This window comes from Notolepis coatsorum, assembly GCF_963971535.1.
Source record: "Notolepis coatsorum genome assembly, chromosome: 6".
Classification (NCBI taxonomy): domain Eukaryota; kingdom Metazoa; phylum Chordata; class Actinopteri; order Aulopiformes; family Paralepididae; genus Notolepis; species Notolepis coatsorum.
Window position 1 is genome coordinate 114,583,539 of NC_140170.1, and position 25,100 is coordinate 114,608,638.

The 25,100-nt window shown below is 45.8% G+C and overlaps 1 long non-coding RNA gene across 1 annotated transcript; it reads left to right on the top strand.

The window, feature by feature from the left end:
• Positions 1–1,087: 1,087 nt before the first annotated feature.
• On the top strand, positions 1,088–15,010 carry LOC311230531. Its single transcript, XR_014619815.1, has 4 exons — positions 1,088–1,150; positions 2,495–2,570; positions 14,458–14,734; positions 14,913–15,010. It is a non-coding gene; the product is annotated as an uncharacterized lncRNA (long non-coding RNA).
• The last annotated feature ends 10,090 nt before the right edge of the window (positions 15,011–25,100 follow it).

Below are 25,100 nucleotides of genomic sequence, written 5' to 3' on the forward strand. Positions count from 1 at the left end.
CAGATTGGAATTCGTAGATTAGATTTTTTTCCGCTAGGTACTTTTCGACCTGTTCGTAGACTATTTTTTCCATGACTTTCGAGATGGAGGTGAGAATAGAAACAGGGCGGTAGTTGCCTGGGTCTAATTTGCTGCCCTTTTTGTGCAGAGGGGTCACCCTCGCAATTTTGAAGTCCTTGGGGACGTGTCCCTGTTTTATGGAGAGGTTTATTATGTGTGTGATGATTGGGGTGATGGCGGCTGCTGAGTCTCTGAGGAATTTGGAGGGGATGTTGTCATGGCCAGTGGCCTTGTTAGGTTGGAGGGCGCTCAGTTTATTGAGTACCTCATCTGTTGTTACCATTTCCAGCTTGAAGTCGTCCTTGCGGACCCCTAGGTTTTTGTAGTAAGCTACTATGTGTTCTACCCCATAAAGCCCTGAGTGGGAGGGTAGTTTGTTTACCAGTGTTGTGGCTATGTTTGTGAAGAAAATGTTTAAGTAAGCTTTTGTGGTCCGGGCTTGAACTTTCCATGATAAAGTGTCCATATATAAATCCTTTTGTTAGATCCAACACTGTCTGAATGTACAGTATCTCGTGATGATCTCTCCAACTCCTGAGAATACACTTCTTATTACCGAACCACGAGCCTAGCTAAGCTAACTCACGATCTGAAATGAAAATACTACTGGCTCCTCCTCCAATCATTAATTTTCTGTCTGATGACTGACGACGTGATGAGTACAGTGGCGCAGAGCTTGCTTCGAGCGCTAGAAAACGCGTCCCGAGACATCATATTTGAACACCCTGATGTATTTGCTTGAACTATTGGTTGCGACGATACAGTGACGTGCACAGTGTGCGCGTTAAGTCTATGCGCCCAGCTTTAGAGGTACTCTCTTATCAGGAGAGTGAGAGTGATGTCATGTGAATCACGCACAAAACAATGATTTATATTTGATATATTAACGTTATTGTGCATTTGAAACACAAACATACTTAAAATTAGTAATTATTATTCATTTTAAACATGTTTAGTTTATTTTTAGGGGTCCAAAAATCTAAAATAAAAAAACACAATTTCTTCTTCTTCTTCTCTCGTTACCAGGGGGGACGGCGCCCGAGCACCCTCTATCGGCCGGCCGCCACTGGAAAGGAAAGAATGACGGTTGGTATGTTAACTCAATCAAGAAATATCACGTTAACCTCTTCCAATCAATCACTGTACCCAGCCGAATTTGCAATCTATTTAACAGGTGAAACAATAAACACTTGTACAGCCGTACCCAAATAAGCAGGGCACATTTGCTTAAAATAAAAAAGGCTTAAAGTGGAAATGAAGCAGTGCGATAAATACATATTCATAGCATCACATTAGTATTTAGATAAGCCACAGAAGAAGTCACGTTATAAAAATAAGCAGTTTCTAAGAAAAAACGATTTGTTGTGTACATTTCTGAAGCATTTAGCATTATGGGCGCGGCCATTTTGTTGCTGACGTCATACCGGGGGTTGGGTGTATACACTCTGGTTAGCTGCCTATATTGAATGGGTCAGTCAGCAAATAAAATGTTGCCTACAAAACAACGGGACCGCGGTGGTTCTGTTTGTATTGCTCCTGGCTGTTCAAACTAATTTTACCATGTGAGAGAGAGGAAAGTTGGTTAATTTCCACAAACTACCAGTGAAAAAAACAGTGTTGTCGACATGTTGGCTCGGGCTGGCTGCACTCAGGCGGCGCGACCAGCAGGCTGAATGCTCCGCGACGCTGGTTGAAGTGGGTCTAGGTAGCCAGCAGGCTGAATGCTCCGCGACGCTCCGGTTGCTAACGCTAGCTAGCGAGAGCTAACGCCGGGCCCCGGCTGGTGCCAACTAGCTAGCGATCGCTCCCGAGAGCTAACGCCGGTCTGTCTGTCGAAGACCGAGGGAACCGCGTCCGGCTTCAGCTGATTAGTGGTCTTCTGGACAAACATCCCACCCCAACAACATAATCCGAGGCAATGAAGTGTTCGCTGCAGATCCTCCTTCCCTGTCCAACAGGCTGGTCGCGCCGCCTGAGTGCAGCCAGCCCGAGCCAACATGTCGACAACACTGTTTTTTTCACTGGTAGTTTGTGGAAATTAACCAACTTTCCTCTCTCTCACATGGTAAAATTAGTTTGAACAGCCAGGAGCAATACAAACAGAACCACCGCGGTCCCGTTGTTTTGTAGGCAACATTTTATTTGCTGACTGACCCATTCAATATAGGCAGCTAACCAGAGTGTATACACCCAACCCCCGGCATGACGTCAGCCATGACGTCAGCAACAAAATGGCGGCGCCCATGTTGAAAACAGGGATATTATATTATATTTTTCAGACAAATAAGATAGATTTCACATTTGATTATAGAACCCTGTCTTACACAAGGTACACAACAAACAAACTAGGATCACATTGCTCACTGCTTCATCTCCACTTTAATAGTCAGATTCAGGGAGGTCCGGAAACTCAGAGAGGTATCATTCCCCTCAGGTGGAAGAGCTGGTAGCATCACCAGCCGAGCTGTGGGAGTGTACACACGTCCCTTGATGCGCCCATCATCGCTGCGGTGAGTCTTAGTCACATGTCCAATGGGCCACAGGCAGTGGCGGTTGGAATGCCCCACGGGCCCCGAGGCGAGATTGACAGCTTATTAAGAGATTGACAGAGATTAAACCACACGCTATCAGTCGTACTCGTACCACAGTACTGGCAAAACGGGAGGAGCCTAGAATCAAAACAAACGCACCAGTCCCAGTTGCCGTTACCACCAGTTGTGTTCGATCCAGTCCCACACGCGAACGGCAACTCCATTCAGTCCCGGGCCTGGGCCCGGGGCCGGAGGGGGGGCCGGGGCCCGGGCCCCCCCTCCCGCCAGACGGTGGGCGGGCCCTAAGGCCGCTGCCTCCCCTGCCGCGCCTATAGCTCCGCCCCTGGCCACAGGGCTCTAGGCATCTGTGGATGGACCAACATGACTACTGCTTTATCCAAAAGTTCAGGGGGAGAAGAGTGCCATTTTTGTCTGGTCTGTAGGCCAGGGAGGTATTCCCTGATAAATCTGGACCAGAATTGATCAGCGAGAATCTGTGAATGCCGCCAGCATCTGCAGCTCAGGATAAACCACTTGGGGAAGTGATCCATCAGGCCGCCCCATAAGGAGACTATTTGGAGTCACAGGGTCAATATCTGCAAGGTCAGCAGATACGTAACCCAATGGTTTCGAGTTGAGGATAGCCTCGACTTCCAGGAGGACTGTTAGAAGGACTTCTTCATGAACAGGTTGACCCCCTACGCAGGTGTAGAGTGCAGACTTGACTGAACGAACCTCTCTCTCCCACACTCCACCAAAGTGCGGGGCCGCTGGAGGGTTAAAGTGGAACTTAATCCTATGGCGGGCAAGTTGTTTCTGCAGGGTAGGCTCCATTCTTGCGAAGGCCTCTCAGAGTTCCCGTTCTCCTCCTTTAAAGTTGGTCCCTTGGTCTGACCACAACTCTGCAGGGGTTCCTCTTCTGGCGACGAATCGCCTCAGGGCCATCAGGTACGCATCCGTATCCAAACTTCGGAGGAGATCTAAAGCTGCGGTTAGACTGACTGATGTTTTCGTTTCGTTTTGAAGATGAGTTTCGCTTTTCCAGGTCGCAACGTAGTGGCAGCCGAGTTAGACATTCGTTTTGCCTCCTGAGCACAGTGATGTAGTACAATGCCAAAGCAGTAGGTGGCGAACATGAAGGCAATTTTCAACCAATCAGAACTTGAATGAGGACACTCCACATCCTGTTCAAAATCTCAAAAGCCACCATCTTTAAATGCCTCCGCGAGCCATTTTAGCCAATGAAGCATTATTTTTCAGCAAGAAATTGTTATGGTTTGAAACCGACCCCAACAGCACGGCACAGACAGGTAGTTCAGAGTTAGCCAAAGACTAGGGCGTATTTATTTCTGAAACAGGAATGAGCGAAATAACAATAAGAACAACAAAGGGGAGAATGTTCTTGGCAGAGTTGTCTGCGGCTCTGCAGATCGTCCCGGTATTAAGATGGTGAAGCGGCGTAGCGCCACTGCCTCTGCGGCTCTGCAGCTACTCCAGGATCCAACTCGGGGAGGAACGGAGAGAGAGAGAGAGTGGTCAATAAACAAGCCAACGGAATACAGAGGCAGTCCAGTCCTCCTTAGCTGAGTCCAGTATAATCACACGTGACTTAATCTTCAGTGTTACCAACACACAAGTTTAGCTGAGTCCAGTACAATCACACGTGACTTAATCTTCAGTGTTACCAACACACAAAAAACAGAGAATCCAAAAGGTTCGTTCCAAAAACTCCAGTACAAAACCAAAACGGCAAATCTTCAGTGTTTATCCAAACACACAAAAAACAGAGAATCCAAAAGGTTCGTTCCAAAAACTCACCAAAGCGCAAAGCGGGCAACGAGGCACAGCTCCAACGGATGATAGAGAAACACAACAGCGGCGACTTCCATAGACGTCCTGAAGAAAAACAGACGAGGTACAACAACGGGGGGAACAGGCAGCAGCAGTGGTAATCCAAAACGACCCGACAACGATTGACAGAAAGACCCGAGTATATGAAGGGCTCTGGAGCGCTGATTACAAACAAACGACAGGTGCGTGACGGCAATTGGTAATTGACCTAGAAGTGTACGTTCGGCAACGGGCCAATCCTCACAGAAATAAAGTGCAATAAACAAAAACGGATACATTCACTGTGTGTTCTGCCTCATTTGTTGATGAAACAAAACTAACATCAACACAAGTGACCACCAAGAGCGGATAGTTTAGTCTCAAAAAAGATCGCAGATGTTGTTAGCTACATGCTAACGTGAATGGAATATGCCATTATAACAGTATAGCATTGTGGCTAGCAGCTAACGTTAGCTCACGTCAGTTAGCCAGCCAGCACCAAACTGATATCAGGAGCTATCAGTAGCTAGATAACATTAGAGACAACGTCTCGTGTATTAAACAAAGGTGAATAGATGACTGGGCCATTTTGTTTAATGCTTGTTAAGATTTAAAGAGGAGCTCTGAGCTAACAGGGTCTGATAGCTAACGTTAGCCAGCTGCTCATGCAATCGTTAATGCTAGCAGAATGAATGGATGTAAACTTTATTTAACATATTGCAGAATGGGTACAATACAATACAAACAATACAAACAATTGTTAAGGGAATGCAGACTGTTGTAGCTTGGACTGGGGTCCTTATAACAATAACTTGACAACACATGGTAGCTGCAGCTATAGCTCTGTTGTCACCGGACGTTGGTGAGGGCACGCAGATGTGGGTATCTACTGCGCATGGGCGTTGAGCAACAACGGCTCCGCGCAGATTACACGACACGTTGTCGGCGAGTATCCAAAACGGAAACACAATTTCAGCGTTTTCAGTAGGGCCAAAACGTTTCCTGCCAAAACGGCATTTCTATCTAACAGGGACAGTAAACGTATTCAAACCATATTCAAAACAAAAACAAAAACTGTCTGTGTAACCATGGCCTAAGTGTACCGCCCTGGTTGTTAGACACTTAAATATAATTCCCCAGCGTTTCTCATGGCGTTCCCACAAGGCTCTGTCCTGGGCCCTTTACTATTTTCAATTTACATGCTACCCCTCTGCAATATCATACGCAAATTTGGCATAAACTGTCATTTTTACGCTGACGACACCCAATTATATATACCTATTAAGCCAAATGATTCCTCCCAATTACAAAATCTTGAGGCTTGCCTGCTTGCCGTCAAAAAGTGGATGTTGCAAAACTTTCTACTCCTTAATGCAGATAAAACTGAGATCTTAATTGTTGGCCCCCCAAACCACAGAGGCTTGTTTAACTCTTTCAATGCCACGCCTGGTTTTCCGTTTTACCGCTTGAATGCCACCATCGGCGCCAATGTTAACGTTAATATCGCCTAATCTATGTTTTAAATTATGGCTATGTGTCTAATCTGCCCATCGCATTATCAAAGACTATGTTCCAGACAGTGCTGTGAAGGCAGATTGTTTTTTTATCGCGTCGTTGCCGTTTCAGAGCAGTTAGAAAAGCCCCCGTTTTGATATAAAAAACAACTCATTCTGGAGCATTCTATGAAAATCGTCTTTTAGTGGAATATTCCACAACGTTGATATTCGTCGGCCTTTTTATGAATCGTTTTCAAATAAACGCTAGATGATCAATATTATACGTGCACGCACGCACATTACGGCCGCGCGCGGATAATCGCCTCGTTGATTTCCTCTCGGACTTTTACAGTGAAAAAGAAAGAAGACATTTCACAAAACAGCTTATAACTTCATCAAACTTACTCTGATTATCCTACCACTGATAACATAGAGTCCTTACCTGACATCAGATGGTATCCAACTGGTATATTCCAATTCCTGATCACCATTCAAAAAAATCGATACGTGTATGGATCCAACGCGACACAGTGGATCTCCATGAGCCGCGGGGATCTGAGGCTCCAGAATGAACTCTAGTAACCCCGGCTGGATCAGTGAACTGGAAAATGTGGAGTACCGGATTTTTTTCCCCATTCATTTTCATTGAGTCCATTCCAAAATCACTTATGTCATCTGGGAGACGACAGGGGGCGCTTTTTTCCACAGTGATCACCGGCGCAGCTCGGCAATACTCGGGTAGGCTCGGGTGATGCAATAATTTTTCAGATCGCAAAAAAAAAATAAAAAAAAAAAATTCAAGAAATCTCGTGAGTGGCTAGCAACCACCTATAAAAAAACACGAGAAATCTCGTGAGTGGCACTGAAAGAGTTAAGGACATCTCCCTCAACTTTGATACTTGTCATGTATCCCAGAGCTCCACCATAAAAAACCTCGGAGTAATTTTTTATTCCTCCCTCTCATTTAATGCACATATAAAAAATTTCACCAAAATTGCCTTCTTCCATCTTCGTAATATCGCAAAAATTCGCCCCATTTTAACTCTGGCTGAGGCTGAAACCCTAATTCATGCTTTTGTCTCATCACGTCTAGACTACTGTAATGCACTTTTTTCAGGCCTACCTAATTCGAGCATAAAAAATCTTCAACTCGTGCAAAATGCGGCTGCACGGATACTAACTAAAACTAGAAAATTTTAGCACATCACACCAGTTTTGTCCGCCCTTCCTATTCAAGCCCGATCTGACTTTAAAGTGCTACTCCTCACCTACAACATTTTAAATGGGCTTGCACCGCTCTATCTATCCGATCTCATCTCTCGATACTCGCCGCTCTGCTCTGTGCTCACAAAATGCAGGGCTTCTATCGATTCCTAGGGTTAAAAAGAAATCCGCTGGCCACAGAGCCTTTGTCTACCGTGCTCCTTACCTGTGGAACAAATTACCTGCCGTCGTCAGGGGCACCTGCTCTGTCGAAGCTTTTAAATCCCTGCTTAAAGGTCCCATGCATTATAAATGTCATTTTTCAGTCTCTAGCATTGTATTATAGTAATAGGAGTTCGTATCAATGTGTTTTAGGGTCTAAATACCATATCGGCGAATTTCTCCGTTTCAGCCCAACCCCTCTGTGCCTCTAGTAAATCGGGTCATTTTGATTTGAAGTCCCTGAGCACGTCACTGGGCGCTGTGGATAGACAATAGACACAGTGATGCGATTGGCTCTGTGGTTGGAGCTAATGCCCGCCCCCATTCTACCTAGACTAGACAGCGAGTGGGGCTGCGGGGCCGAGAGGAAGAGAGAGCCGAGAGGGAGCCGAGAGAAAGGAAGAGAGAGGGAGGGAGGGAGAGAGAGGGGGCACTTGGGGGGGGGGTACCTGCCGGCCGCGCGCCACACGGGAGATTGAAAGAAAGAAAAGAAAAAAGTTGCCTCGTCTCATCAGCGAGAGCCGAGTGGGAGAGAAAGGACAGAAAGGAAGAGAGAAGGAGGGAGGGAGAGAGAGGGGGCACTTGGGGGGGGGGGGGGACCTGCCGCACGGAGGTCCGCGCGACACACACCTCCGAACGGGAGAGTGATAGAAAGAAAAAAAGGAAGAGAGAGGGAGGGAGGGAGAGAGAGGGGGCACTTGGGGGGGGGGGGACCTGCCGCACGGAGGTCCGCGCGACACACACCTCCGAACGGGAGAGTGATAGAAAGAAAAAAAGGAAGAGCGAGGGAGGGAGGGAGAGAGAGGGGGCACTTGGGGGGGGGGGGGACCTGCCGCACGGAGGTCCGCGCGACACACACCTCCGAACGGGAGAGTGATAGAAAGAAAAAAAGGAAGAGAGAGGGAGGGGCTTCTCTCTCTCTCTCTCTCTCTCTCTCTCTCTCTCTCTCTCTCTCTCTCTCTCTCTCTCTCTCTCTCTCTCTCTCTCATGGTATAAATGATTATTTGTGTAAATAAGGTTATACGCCGACCATTAAGAAAATACATGTTAGTTTAGGAATAAGGGGCAGGTAACTATATAACTATAAGATTTATTCTTCTTCCTGCTCCTTTTGTCCATGGAATGTCTATTTATGATTTTTTAATGAAGAAACTATGATTGTATTATTCCATGTGGCAAATAAAAACTCTGAACTGAACTGAACTCTCTCTCTCTTCCCCCCCCTCCCTCCCTCCCTCTACCAGTGCAGACTGTGGTCTGACTGTCACTCAAAGTGCTTATGGGCGGAGCCAGGCCATAACAGCCTGATTTCTCGAGGCTGAAAATGATGGTTTCGAGTACTTGATTAGAAATATAAAACAATGAATTTTTTTGAAAAAAAATTACAAATGTCTTCAATAGACTAACAGGAATTGTGTAAAGTTGCCCAAATAGTGCTAGGAATAGCAGTGCATAGCCCCTTTAAGACCCATATTTTCTCTCTCTCCTTCAACCTACCCTGATCTCACCTGATCGGGGTCTGACCCTTAGATTAATCTGTCTAGTTTAGTTAGGATGTCTATTTGCTCCCATGTCTGGTAACCCCCTCCTATTGCTAGGTTTTAGTGAGTTTTTCCTTTTCCTTACCTTCGCGTGGGGTATGTCTGGGAGTGTTGCTTTTATTTATTTTGCATTTATTTTATTTTAATTTTAAATTTTAAATTTAAATTTTAAATTTTAAATTTTTAAATTTTAAATTTTAAATTTTAAATTTTTAAATTTTAAATTAAAAATTTTAAATTTTAAATTTAAATTTTTAAATTTTTAATTAAAATTTAATTGTTAAATTTTTTTGGGACCTTGTGGTGTTCTTGTTTTGTTCTTGATTTGATGTGATGTTTCTTCTTGACTTGTTTGGGGAGGACGTGTACGGCCCATGGGGACATTGACGTGTGTTGTCGGGCCTTATAAATAAATTGTATTTGATTTTATTTGATTTGAGCACTGGAGAAGGAAGGACGGTCCTTGTGACCATCGGTTTGGCTCTATAAGGGTTTCCAGGGTCTTCCCTCTAGTCACATCATCTGCAGGATTATTCGCAGAGTCTACATAGCGCCAGATAAAATTTTCTGTTAACTCCTGTATCTCTAGCTCCCACAAAGACCTTGTAGCGGCAGGACTGGGAGTGTAGCCAGGTTAGCACAGTCGTGGAGTCTGACCACAACACTGTACGAGCCACTGTCACGGTGAGTTCCTTCTCAAGGACATGAGCTAGTTGTGCTGCCACAAGAGCTGCACAGAGCTCCAGGTGGGGGATGGAGTGCAGATGTCTTGGAGCCACTCGGGAACGAGCAAAGATGAAGGACAGGTGTATCTGGCCCTCATTGTCCTCAGTTCTCAGGTAGGCTACGGCTCCATAGGCCTGCTCAGAGGCATCTGCAAAAATGTGCACTTCCTGAGTGGCGTCCTTTAAGTTGACTTCTGCTGGCACATATGCACGTGGAAAGGTAAGGCGAGGTAGGGACTTGAGCTCAGCCTCCCAGATTGACCAGGCTTGCAGGAGTTCAGAAGGTAAGTTGGGGTCATCCCAACCATGCTGCTTATCCCACAGCTGCCGGATGATGAGTTTTGCTCGGTTGGAGAAGGGTATCAGGTACCCCAAGGGATCGTACTGAGAAGCTAAGACTCTATATATGTTCCTCATAGTAGGTGCCTCATAGGTCACAGGTCTGTACTTGTAGCCTAAGGAGTCGGTTTCCCAATTCCAGCTGAGGCCAAGTGTTGATTCCAGAGGGTTGGACTTATCTTGTGCTAGCCATAGGTCCAGACTTTCAGATCTGGCTTCTTGGGGGAGGTGACTCAAGACACTTGTGTCATTACAGGCCCACTGATGCAGATCAAAGCCTGCAGATGCCAGAAGGTCCCTGAGCCGATCTAGCAGCTGCTTGGCTTTGTCGGTTTTACGCACACTCTGCAGGCAGTTGTCGACGTAGAAGCAGTTCTCAGCGGAGAATCTCAGGTAATTTCCAGGCTGGCTGTGGTCCGCGACGTGGTGCTGCAGAGCATATGATGCACAGCAGGGGCTACAGGTCATACCAAAGGGCAGGACCTGCCACTCAAATGTTCTTGGGGGCTCATCTACCTTCAGGTGACGCCACAGGAACTTCAAGGCGATCATCAGGAAGAAGGCGTACTTGGTGAAACATTCCCTTGATGTCTCCACTAACTGCTATGGGATGTTCATGAAACCTCACCAAGACTCCAAGCAAAGAGGCACTGAGGGTAGGACCAGGAAGCAGATACTGGTTCAGAGTCTGCCAGAGATATTTACATTTAGATGAGAGCAGAGATATTGATGAGAGCAGTTAAAGACTAGGCGATTCTTTCTGTTGTGGCTGATGAGATGGTGGGGGATGTACCAGCCGTCTTTAGCAGCAGCCTCTTGTGTGAGCTCCTTCACAGCACCTACTTTAATGCGCTTCTGCATTTCTGTCTTGTAGGCATCCGCTTGTTTAGGGTCCTTCAAGAGACGCCTCTCAGTGCTACGCAGCATAGGCATGACTGACTCCTTTGGCGCATGCAGTGGTGGCATGTTTGCGTGGCGCAGCACTGGTGTAGTATACCTCAGGATTCCGTCTACCTCTGTACGGACCTTTTTGGCTTCAAGCAACGCTACAGCTTGATGATCCTGCTTTGACCGAGTCACTTCTTTCTCATGCCAGTAAGGTATAGTGTCTACTTGCCAGAGACATGCTTGTATAGCTCATCCATCAGTGGTGAGGATGAGCTAAACAGGCACTGCACAGAGTGGTCTGGCCGCCCCATGAATTGGATGGGGCCTTGAAGGGTCCACCCAAGCCTGGTGTGGACTGCTGTTGGGGCACCAGGTGGGCCGAGTCTGACTGGCTCAACAGGTGTGATTAGATGGGTTTGTTCGGAGCCTATGAGGAGTGATGGCCTGGCTTCCTTTAAGGCAGGGATAGGAATGCCACGTAGGTGTTTGAACTTCTGTTGGAGGCGGTCGATAGGGTAAGTATGCTGAGCTAGACTAAGGCAGTCAGCTGTAAAGGCACCACCGATCTTATAGCTAGTCTGCGGGTTGGTAGCCAGAGAGATACGGAAAGACACGATGTGTCCATGGAGTACCTGGATGTCCTGGCGGACCATACACAGAGGCAGCGCTTCAGAGACTTAGCTGCTGCTGGTAACAGCATAGTCCTTTCAGAGCCGTCGTCGAGGATAACGAAAGTGTCCAGTGCCCAGCTCTCGGCGTTGCTACCAGCTTGGCTGGTCGTTCATACTAACACAATTGGCAGTGTTAGGGGTGGGAAAGCTGGTGGGTGGGGATCGGACATTGTGGACAGCGACTCCTACAGGTCGGTTGGTGCACCTGTACAGCAGAATCAGGAAGTAACGGGGGCAGTGTGAGCCTCCCACGCGTTACTCCTCGCCACTGAGAGATTGCGCTGTTCAGGTGAAAAGATGCGACAGCTGCCGCCTCGTGTACCGGAGGGGACACGTGATGCAAGGCTTGGTCCTCACTGCAGCCGACCAGAAGCAGTTCTCAGCGGAGAATCTCAGGTAATTTCCAGGCTGGCTGTGGTCCGCGACGTGGTGCTGCAGAGCATATGATGCACAGCAGGGGCTACAGGTCATACCAAAGGGCAGGACCTGCCACTCAAATGTTCTTGGGGGCTCATCTACCTTCAGGTGACGCCACAGGAACTTCAAGGCGATCATCAGGAAGAAGGCGTACTTTGTGAAACATTCCCTTGATGTCTCCACTAACTGCTATGGGATGTTCATGAAACCTCACCAAGACTCCAAGCAAAGAGGCACTGAGGGTAGGACCAGGAAGCAGATACTGGTTCAGAGTCTGCCAGAGATATTTACATTTAGATGAGAGCAGAGATATTGATGAGAGCAGTTAAAGACTAGGCGATTCTTTCTGTTGTGGCTGATGAGATGGTGGGGGATGTACCAGTCGTCTTTAGCAGCAGCCTCTTGTGTGAGCTCCTTCACAGCACCTACTTTAATGCGCTTCTGCATTTCTGTCTTGTAGGCATCCGCTTGTTTAGGGTCCTTCAAGAGACGCCTCTCAGTGCTACGCAGCATAGGCATGACTGACTCCTTTGGCGCATGCACTGGTGGCATGTTTGCGTGGCGCAGCACTGGTGTAGTATACCTCAGGATTCCGTCTACCTCTGTACGGACCTTTTTGGCTTCAAGCAACGCTACAGCTTGATGATCCTGCTTTGACCGAGTCACTTCTTTCTCATGCCAGTAAGGTATAGTGTCTACTTGCCAGAGACATGCTTGTATAGCTCATCCATCAGTGGTGAGGATGAGCTAAACAGGCACTGCACAGAGTGGTCTGGCCGCCCCATGAATTGGATGGGGCCTTGAAGGGTCCACCCAAGCCTGGTGTGGACTGCTGTTGGGGCACCAGGTGGGCCGAGTCTGACTGGCTCAACAGGTGTGATTAGATGGGTTTGTTCGGAGCCTATGAGGAGTGATGGCCTGGCTTCCTTTAAGGCAGGGATAGGAATGCCACGTAGGTGTTTGAACTTCTGTTGGAGGCGGTCGATAGGGTAAGTATGCTGAGCTAGACTAAGGCAGTCAGCTGTAAAGGCACCACCGATCTTATAGCTAGTCTGCGGGTTGGTAGCCAGAGAGATACGGAAAGACACGATGTGTCCATGGAGTACCTGGATGTCCTGGCGGACCATACACAGAGGCAGCGCTTCAGAGACTTAGCTGCTGCTGGTAACAGCATAGTCCTTTCAGAGCCGTCGTCGAGGATAACGAAAGTGTCCAGTGCCCAGCTCTCGGCGTTGCTACCAGCTTGGCTGGTCGTTCATACTAACACAATTGGCAGTGTTAGGGGTGGGAAAGCTGGTGGGTGGGGATCGGACATTGTCGGTTGGTGCGCCTGTACAGCAGAATCAGGAAGTAACGGGGGCAGTGTGAGCCTCCCACGCGTTACTCCTCGCCACTGAGAGATTGCGCTGTTCAGGTGAAAAGATGCGACAGCTGCCGCCTCGTGTACCGGAGGGGACACGTGATGCAAGGCTTGGTCCTCACTGCAGCCGACCAGTGGGAGGCATAGTCTAGCAACGTTCGAGACAGGGGAGGGGAGAATTGAAGGGAGAATTGGCGAGGCGAAATTGGGATGGGAGAAAAATAAGGAGAAAAAGTGGATACAAAAATATATATATATTTTGCACATTTAACCAGTGACACAAACAGCACTATGCTAGCTTATACTGTACATGAAAGAAAATAATGACGGTTGGTATGTTAACTCAATCAGGAAATATCACATTAACCTCTTCCAATCAATCACTGAACACTGCCGAATTTGCGATCTATTTAACAGGTGAAACGATAAACAGCAGGCACTTACTTTTATATCATTGACTTCTAACTAGCTGAATCTTACAGGATGGATCCCACATAAATGAAATAATTATTCAAGTTAACGCTCACTTTCAACGAGTGTGTCTAACGGACTGAACTTCAACTCTCTAACGTACTATCTTATTACTCGCGGGTCGCGAGCCACACACAACAAGACAACCGGCGTCTTAAAGGGACAGTCTCCTAAATCTCCCAGCCTTTTGTACAATAGAAGTACATTCATGACAGCTGTAGGATGAACTCTATTGATGGTGCTGACCCCATTTCCTCTAGCGCCATCATCAGGCCAATCTTAAAATTAGTATATCTCGTATACCTTTCATTCTAATCTTTTTAAAATTTGTGATGCACATTCATGACCCCAAGAGGAAGATTTATGCTGATCCCATGACCTTTTCTCTACCGCCACCATCAGGCCAAACGTTCAATACTCAAATTAGTGTATCTCCTGATCCAATTTCCACCAGACTTTACAAATACATTTTCCTTACCATGTAATAGTGTAATAATGTGTAATATAGTGTGTAATAGTATGACAGTGTAATTATGGGTGGGCAGTATAACGGTTGAACTGGTATACTAGAAGAAATCTGTGCCAAGTCTATAAAAACGAACTGGATACTTGATGACAATAAATATTAGCTAAATATTCTAAAGTCATTAAGTCTACTATAATCCATTCTTCCTCCCTCTTGTGTGTGTGTGCGTGCGTGCAGAATAAATTGTTACCATCCCTGTTACGGTTTCACCATCACAACCCTCCATACCATCTGCACACACCTCCTTCACGTCAGCTCAACCTTCCGTGCCCATCTCACACACCCCCTGCACTTCGGCGCATGTGCTACAGTTGTGCGATCCGCACAGGTGAAGGAAATCACGCGGAAATCATCATGGATGGAGGCTCCGCACCTGTCTTCTAATCATCACTCTACACTACAAGATACCTGGGTCTCCATTCAACAGTGTCAGATCTTCCTTCAGAATGGCCTGGCAAGTATCCTTTATATTACTTCTCATAATGATGTTTTTTCTTGTATGGTATGAATTCTCTCACCGTCGTATTTCCCTACATACAATCCTCCCCGTGATTTTTGACGTTCCTATTCTATCGTGTGTGCTGTTTTTCCATGTGAAGGCTTATTCGTGTTTTTCGCTGTGTCATCCACAGCTCGTTACCCCCAGTGTTTTACACTGGCCACGGTCATCCGCCCGCCAGGCTAAAAGACGCACACACACACACACACACACCGCAAGTTTTTTCCCCTCTTCGGAGTATTAATAAATGCCCTACGGGGTTGAACGCTATCCTGTCTCCCGTGTTGTGCATTTGAGCCCACCTGTTACCGAGTCCTAACAATCCCAGGGTCTTGTACAGCTCCTAAAGCATTTTTATTATTATTATTATTATTATTATAAGAAAAACAAATATACAGTGATATAAGTTTTAGGCCATACCGCCCACTCCTAAGTGTAATTGTGTGATAGGCAGTGGCGTAGCGGAGGCCCCCGCTACCCCCGCGGTGCGGGGTGGCACCGGCGCTTAGGGGGCCCCGCCCCCACTGTAGGCTATCCTCTTAGATTTCGTAACAAACAGGTCGCAGTGTGGCAGTGGGAGTATGGTTCTGTGGGGCTGCAGCTGGATGCATCTCGCGCAGAGGGCGGGGCCCCCCCTCCCTGCTATGTTGTAATTATTTGCTCACCTGTGATAGGGCTAGCCGGCTGACTAATGTTCATTGGCAGGCTGGGCAGCGTTGCCGTTCAAAACACAGCGGTAAGAAAAACAAGATGAGAGCGAAAGCCAAACAGGAGACGGCAAAGCTACGAAAAAGAACATCATTGTTTCAGCAGGCAGCAAAGGTATACTGACTCTAACGTTACTGAAGATGCATCGGCAGTAAGCTCCCCACCTCAACCCCCCGGTCAGCTCCGAGTCCAGGCAGACAGACAGCCCAGCCAGGCCCACAGCCACGCTACAGCCGCAGAGACAGGTTAGAAGAATAGAACGTTTTATTCGCCATAACCAGTATGCTACTACAGGTTACATGTACGGTTACATTGTTTGTGTCGCTCCGCAGAGCTGAGCGTGAAGGTGCTCCCATAGTCGAGCGGACTGTACGCGGACTGGGCAGTGGTCGTTGTTGTTATTATTATATCACTTATCTTACCACCCCCGAGTGCGAGATTAAATCCACGGGTACCTCTCGGCGTGCCGAAGCTTTTCCTAAATCACTTCCATCATCGAAAACGAGGGGAAAAGGTCAGCTTGCGACCCTGAAGATTTCGTGTGATTTTAAAAACGCTGTATTAAGTGAGCCTATTATAGGATCCACGCGAGCTTTCTACCGTGGGTACATCTGGGCGTCCCGCAACTATTACTCATTCACATGTAGCCCCGAAAATGCTTAGAAAAGGAAAGCTGAAAGCGTGGAATAAACTCGCCGAAACGGAAAAGTGTCCCACGGGCGCGCCGTGATTCCGATCCGCGTGAAAATATTCACGGCCATAGAGGAGACCGTGGGACACCTTTTTGCAACTGAATATGTGTCTCGAATTTGCTCCCACGCGGCGAGAAAAAAGGCTACATTTTCCCACTTTATTATTGATTTAGTGGAGTGGGCGGGGCCTCATGGTCTGCTCTGCGGGGGGGCCCCGACATATTGCGCAACACCACTGGTGATAGGCACTAAAAACAAGACTACAAACATCACAAAACAAACTGGTCAGACTACTGCTTGACCTTACTCCTAAAACCCACCTCACCCCTGCCCACTTTGACATCCTAGGATGGCTTAGAGTAGACGACAGAGTACAGCAGCTTGCAATGGGCCTGGTCTACAAGATACACTACACCACTAAGATACCCATGTACATGTCGAAATACTTCCCAAAGGTCAGTGAATTCCACGACCACAACACCAGAGGGAGTTCCACAAATCATGTTCAACCCAGATTCGTCTCAAACAGGGACTAAACACATTTCGCAATTATGCCACAAAAATGTGGAACGCCCTACCCACAGCCGTAAAAGAATGTGAATCACTACCCACCTTCAAAACCACCCTCAAAGAGCACCTACGGGAGGCTGCAATTCGAAACTGGCCCCCGTAAATGTCAAACCCACCCCCACCCACCCAACCCCCTCCTAATGTACAGTTTCCTCCCCATTGAATGTATGTCTTTTCTCTTAGGATCTCTGTTATTTAACAGTACTGTATATTTGTATATCTTGTATGTCATGAATGTAACAGTGCTGTATATCTGTATGTCATGTATGTCATGATATATATCTGTATATCTGTATAATGTCATAAATGTCATTATGAATTGAAAATGGGGGACCCTGATGTAAACAAGACGAAAGTCTTTCTCTGGTCTGTATCCCCTTAACTATTGTGTGTATTGAGCTGTACTGTATTGTACCCATTCTGCAATCTGTTAATAAAATGTTCAATCAATCAATCAATAGGGTAACGGTATAATAGTTAGTGAGTCTGCGACTTGGACTCGAGTCACATTTAGATTGCACACACAGTGACTTGAGACTTGACTTGGACTTGTCTTCAAAAGACTTGAGTCGACTCAGACTCGAGATTTAGGACTCATGAACTATCTTTATTTTGTATTTGTATTTTTTGGGAGCATTAACATTAAGGAAATGTCTGAAGAGCTGAATATCATTACCTCCCTTATTATAATGCGCAACCTTATGCATCTGGTGCACAAGCAATAAGGGGGAGCTGTCCAGTGGAGAGTGATTCTGAAATCATGTACCATGGAGAGCACACCTTTTCCCACAAGCCACAAGACTCCTGAACAAGGACAAGAACAGGAGATGGCCCTATTGAATATTTAATTTCATTTATCGTACTACTACTACTTATTGTTATTGGACACACACCCTGCACCTTATCATGCACATACAAGGCAAGACACTTTCTGTAAATAATTTACTATTTTATCTTACCTCTCTTTATATTTTATTTGATGTTACTACTACTACTACTACTACCTATTGTTACCATTCTTGTATTCCTTGATGTTTCTTAATTGTGCACTGTTGAGTCTGAGCTCGAAAAACACAAGAATTGAACTTGAACCTGCAACTGTTGTGCCATTTGTCATAACCCTTGCCTATAATAAGTTCACACAAGTCCAAAACAAAAGAATCGCTAAATGCAACGTCTGCGCTATCAAAATAAAGGATGCTGGATCGACCACATCAAACTTTATCAGGCACCTGAAATAGCACCCGGATAGGTCAGTCACTTGGTAATGTGAAAGTCAATGGACCTCATTCACTAACGTTCTCGTAAGTTTCCTCGTAAATAACCTTGTAAGAAGTCCGTAAGAGGAAACCAACAATGTCCTCCTCCGGATTCCTGAACGCGTGGAGAGGTGCTCTTAAGTTGCTGAAATTATCGAAACTGAATGAAGAACGTCACTCATTCTTAAACTGAAAGCGCGTTCTAACTTCTCGTACACCTGAATTTGCATACAGAAACGCCCCGCCAACTCCTTATAAGGGCATGAAGGACCGTGTGCAAAGAGATTCAACAGCTCCTTATACCGGAAGCAAGAGGCTCAGCATTGCATCTGGGCTGTGCTTACCCCCGTATTCAACAGGTAGCGCGTAAACGATTAGCGACTGATCAAAATTAGATTAGATTCAAATGTATTGTCATTATACAGCACAAGTACAATACAACGTTTGTAATGTACGTTAGTGCGTAGTTGCTAATAAACTATACATTATAATATATATTATTATAGCCTACATGAAAGGAATGGGGTGTGCTGAGAGAAAAATGTAGATGTGTTCATTCTATTCCACTATAGTTATATCCACGCAATCGAGTTTAGTTCTTATTTATTTATGTATGTATTTATTCACTGTCATTTGCAGTGTTTTTAATGTATTTTTTGGACATCACGATGCCTCGTTGAGGCATGACTATGAATGTAAAACTGAATTTTTATTGATACAAATATTGTCGTATTTATTATCATTATAATTATTTAATTCCAAGGATGCCTGTAGAAACGACGTGAACGCAATCACCAAATGATTTCTCCTAAATGAAGTTAAGAACACGGCGCACACCAGTCTGTCTGACTTATGACGTAACAAGCTATAGCTATATAGTAACAAGCTATAGCTATATAGTAACAAGCTATAGCGAATAGATAAATATTAATAAATAAATAAATAAAGTTTGAATTTAATTGAATATAGTAACAACAAGCTATAGCTATTATAGTAAAAAAAAAAATACAGATTCGACCATTAAAGCAGTTACGACCCCTGTGAGTCTAAGGGTAAAGGGCTGTAACATAACAGTTGGTTGATAGAAAAGATGGACCACGTTTGTAAACAACAATGATATTTATTGAAAGATGCAAAGGAAGCACATGTAGCTCAAGGGTGAGCCCAGGCCAAAACAACAAACAAACACCACTATACTCCAAATAAACCCAATCTAATCTATGGTAAAAGAAATTACATTACCTAAACTACTCTTACCTAACCAAAACAGGAGAAAACAATATCCAAAGGAAATGGCAGCTCACCCCATCTGTGCTTCCTGAGAAAGAGAGAAAAACACATTAATGATACAGAAAACAAAGGCAGAATATATACAAAAACAAACTATAACTAACAATGCTCTCTCTGTGGCCATACACACACAAGGAAATTTCCACTAAGCACCAAAGGCCAATAAACGAAATGCAATATTGTCAAAGGTACAGGTTACAAAATCACACTAGGCCTAGCCTCATGCCAGAGAGAGAGAAAGACTGAAGTGAGAAGCCATGTTTTAACAGGTGTGGGGTGATCCATGATTGGGTGGTGTTGATTGAGTGTTGGAGTCTGGAAAACCATCCACCAATCGGTGCTGTGTTGCTATAATGTGAGGGCAGGCCTGGCAGGGACCAATGGTGGAGGGAACAATGGCTGGAGGGAGGAAACAAAATGGAGAACACACACACATGGAGACACACACTGGGGAATATATACATTGGGATGTAACACCCCCATACATAAGACAAAAACATGTTTGACACTTAACACCAACTAAACATGTGTTTTTTTTTTAACAACGAGATAACATCTCTGAGATAACATGTACTTCAAAACAAAGAGCTATAAAAAAAACTAGCAATTGGTACAACAACCACTCGGGTCAACAATGACAGAACGAGTTGACGGCAAGAGAGACTGAGTTGACAGCAACATAAAACGAGTCCACAGCAACATAGAACGAGTCGACAGCAACATAGACAGAGTCGACAGCAACATACAGTAGAACGAGTCGACAGCAACAGACAACGAGTCGACAGCAACAGACAACGAGTCGACAGCAACAGACAACGAGTCGACAGCAACAGACAACGAGTCCACAGCAACAGACAACGAGTCCACAGCAACAGACAAGTCGACAGCCTTGAGAGATTTAACTCCGAGATAGAGCATCCGCCAACACATTCTCAGACCCCTTCTTATGCTTTATGCTGAGGTTATAATTTTGCACTATGAGCGCCCAACGCATGAGGCGCTGATTGTGGTTGTACATCCGCGACAGAAAAACCAATGGGTTGTGGTCGGTGTATACTACCACTGGTAATACGCTCGAACCGACATACACCTCAAAATGTTGCAACGCATACAACATAGCCAAAGTCTCCTTTTCAAAAGTGGAATAGTTTAGTTGATGTTTGTTAAATTTCCGGGAGAAATAACAAACCGGGTGACTGACACCATCGTGATCTTCCGGTAATAACACCCCTCCAGCTCCCACCCCGCTGGCATCCACCTCCAGCTGGAACGGCAGGGAGAAATCTGGAGCAGAGAGAACAGGGGAACTGCATAAGAGAGCTTTAACACTATCAAATGCATTTTGACAATCAGCTGTCCAAATGAATGGTTTGGACGGGCTACACAGGCTAGTGAGAGAAGTGACGACAGAAGAAAAGTTTCGGCAAAAACCACGGTAATACCCAGCCATCCCAAGGAATCTACGCAATTCCCGCCTAGTAGTAGGCACTGGAAAAGTTGTGATTGCAGATATTTTTGCATCCACCGGACGCACTTGTCCTTGTCCTACCTGCTTACCAAGATAGGTAACCGTAGCCTTGCCGAACTCACACTTGGCAAGGTTAAGGGTCAGGGAGGCTCCAGCTAAGCGGTCAAAGACAGTTTGTAAGGTTGTCATGTGGTCACGCCAGTTGGTCGAATAGACAACCAGGTCATCGAGATAGGCATTACAATTTGGAACACCAGCCAGGACTAGGGTCACCAGTCGCTGGAAAGTGGCCGGGGCATTACGCATTCCAAAAGGCATTACAGTATATTGCAAAAAATTGTCAGGAGTAACAAACGCTGAGATTTCCGAGGCACAGGGGGTCAAAGGGACCTGCCAGTAACCCTTTAACAAATCTAGTTTGCTAACATAGGTGGCAGATCCAAGGTTGTCAATACAATCTTCCATGCGGGGCAGTGGGAAGGAATCAGGCACGGTGACAGCATTTACCTTTCGGAAATCAGTACAAAATCTAGGAGTTCCATCCGATTTGGGAGCTAACAAGCAAGGTGAACTCCAGGGACAACAATCTGATAAACAGTGCTCCAGTCTGGTACCTGATCTGGTAGCCCTATCTCCGATTGTGCATGCTCTGCCAGTCTAGTACCATGGGACCTCCATGTACGCATCAAAACTCCTTCATCCACAAAATAAGAATGCAACTCTCTCCTCTGTTCTGTTTCAAGAGAAGAGAAACATTTTGCAAGAGAAGGGTCAGCCTTCTGGGCAGTAATTAGCATTTCACGAGTAACGGGTAACTTCAATGCGTCGGAACTAGTTACAGTTGTCTGTGGGGGTACCTTACTATGAGTCGGTGGTTTGTCAGCGGTATCAGAAGTTGGAGCCAGCAACTCCTCCCTGACAAAAGCTGAAGCAAAAACAGAGTCAGACAAATTAGTTTCATCACCTCTCTTTTTCAATTGAGCCCGAGTGACAACACTTGCAGAAAAAACTTCAGGGAAGTTCTGTGACAAGTCATCAGGCAGAGAATCTGTGTCTGGGTGATCCAACACTTCCAGCACAGCGTTCACCTGTCCTCCAGCTAAATCATTTCCCATGATAAAGGAAATGCCTTTAACTGGCAAGGAAGGTCTCACCCCTATTTTAAAGAACCCAGTGACCAAATCAGATTGTACATGAATACAGTGTAACGGGGCTGGCACGAAACCCATCTCAATACCTTGAACTAGGACACTAGAACCACAGGAAGATTTCTCAGACAGAGGTAGTACATCAGAGAGGATAAAGGATTGTGAGGCTCCAGTATCTCGTAAGATCTGAACTGTACACTGATCTTTTGGATCCCCTGTCAAGGAAACTAAACCCTTGGAAGTAAATGGCCCGAAACAAGGATCGAGAACATCCTGATCATTGTGCATCTGTTGATCGGAATCAGGTGCCATTTTAATCAGACCAACCCCTTTGGGTTGTCTAAAGTTCTGAGAGGACGGTTGCTGCTTACGTTTCAATGTTAAACAGTCAGAAATAACATGACCAGGCTTATGACAGTAGTAACATGTCCGCTCCTCTTTTGAGCGTGGAGGTGACATTTTTGGTCGGGGGTGTGTGAATTCTGAATGGTTGGGGACAGAATGTTTCTGAGAGAAATCATGGGGGAGAAACGAGTCACGCCTATCTACAAACACAGTTTTATGGGTTAGTGCAAACTCATCAGCTAATACAGCAGCTTGCTGCAGAGTGGACACTTTCTGCTCACTCAGGTAAATTACAATACGCTCTGGCAAACGATTCTTAAACTCTTCTAATAGAATGAGTTCTCTGAGAGAGTTAAGATCTGAGGCCTTGCTTGCTGCACACCATTTATCAAAGAGAGTTCCCTTCTCTCTAGCAAACTCTACAAAGGTCTGGTTGACAGCTCTCTTGTGACTGCGAAACCTCTGCCTATAAGCTTCGGGCACAAGCTCATATGCACGAAGGATGGCAGCCTTCACAGTATCATACAGTAAACTATCTTCTAGGGAAAGTGTTGAACAAACCTCTTGGGCTTTACCAGTCAATTTGCATTGAAGCAACAAAGGCCAGACCTCTCTTGGCCAGCGCAATGAAGCAGCAATACGCTCAAACACATTAAAATAAGTATCAACTTCTGTCTCTCGGAACGGAGGCACCAAAGCAATGTGTTTACTTATATCAAAAGTGTGTGATGAATAAGCTGTGGAGGAGGACATACCCGGGCCTTGTGGAGGAGTCGGTGTAGCAGAGTTGGATCCACTCCTTTGGTCTCCCAGCTCCAACTCCCGCAGTCTGAGCTCTTTTTCCACCTCAAGCTCCAACCTACGGATGTTAACAGCCCTTTCATTTTCTGCCTCAAGCTCCATTTTACGAAGCCGATACTCCGCCTCACGTGCTTGTGCCTTCTCCTGAGCCTCCATCTGGAGACGGGCTATTCTAACCTTGACCTGGGCCCCTTCTCGAGACCCAGATGACACAGGAGAGGCCAAGTGAAAATGTGGCAATGTGACTTTCACACCTGCCTTCTCAGCACCATGAGCTTGCTCCTCAGAAGGCTGTGCTTCCGTAGGTTCACCAGGAGGACTTGCATGTTCATCAGAGACCACAGGTAAAACAAGCGTCCCCTGCTCCAACAGCTTATCTACCACAAGACACCTGATATCCTGTTTAAGATGCTTTTGTTGAACCGAGAGTTTAAAATGTGTGGCAATCTCCACTAAGTCTGCCTTGCGGCAGCTATCCAGCGCTTCCCAAGTAGGATTGCTCAAGAATTTCCCCAGATCAAAAGTACTAACTGCCATTATTTTTTTTTTACACAAATGCCATTTTTACACACAAATTAATTAATAACTATACAAGTGTAAACAAACACAGTTCACCAAATCCATCAACCAACAATTGAACACGGGTTACAAAATCCCGGACGAGCCCCCATTTATGTTACGACCCCTGTGAGTCTAAGGGTAAAGGGCTGTAACATAACAGTTGGTTGACAGAAAAGATGGACCACGTTTGTAAACAACAATGATATTTATTGAAAGATGCAAAGGAAGCACATGTAGCTCAAGGGTGAGCCCAGGCCAAAACAACAAACAAACACCACTATACTCCAAATAAACCTAATCTAATCTATGGTAAAAGAAATTACATTACCTAAACTACTCTTACCTAACCAAAACAGGAGAAAACAATATCCAAAGGAAATGGCAGCTCACCCCATCTGTGCTTCCTGAGAAAGAGAGAAAAACACATTAATGATACAGAAAACAAAGGCAGAATATATACAAAAACAAACTATAACTAACAATGCTCTCTCTGTGGCCATACACACACAAGGACATTTCCAATAAGCACCAAAGGCCAATAAACGAAATGCAATATTGTCAAAGGTACAGGTTACAAAATCACACTAGGCCTAGCCTCATGCCAGAGAGAGAGAAAGACTGAAGTGAGAAGCCATGTTTTAACAGGTGTGGGGTGATCCATGATTGGGTGGTGTTGATTGAGTGTTGGAGTCTGGAAAACCATCCACCAATCGGTGCTGTGTTGCTATAATGTGAGGGCAGGCCTGGCAGGGACCAATGGTGGAGGGAACAATGGCTGGAGGGAGGAAACAAAATGGAGAACACACACACATGGAGACACACACTGGGGAATATATACATTGGGATGTAACAACGACCATATAGGTTATTCCTTTAAAAGATGTTAAAGGGTAAGTTCAGAATGTTCAGAATCACAATAAATGGGAGGCGTCAATAACCTTAAAGGTTTATTCCACACAAATAGTTTTAAAGGTTTATTCCATGCTACTGGGCAGCTGCGCTCAGTGCTAGGCCTACACACACACACAATATGGCATCTACTGCTGATGGAAGATATCACTGATCATACACTGAGGAGGGAGCACCAGTACCGCAACCTATTCGCAGAGAGCGATGAGTACCTAGTGGGACGTTTCAGACTACCAAGACCTGTGCAATACCCTGGAGCCAGCACTGAGGAGCCGGACCAGATGCTCAAACCCTGTGCCACCACACATCCAGGTACTGTCCACCTTGGGCAGATGTGTTTCCATATCTCAACAGAAAGCAATACCACTCCATCAACGTTTAAATAATCTGTGACACCCAGAACAACTTGCTTAACGTGGTCTCCCGCTTCCCATGAGGTGTACATGACTCCTACATCTTATAGAACAACTCTGTGGGTGTGCACCTTGAGAAAGGAGACTGGAGACGCATTGGCTAATTGGTACGTATATGTGCGTAATGAATAGTTCCAGCAACAGTAGGCTTCTATTC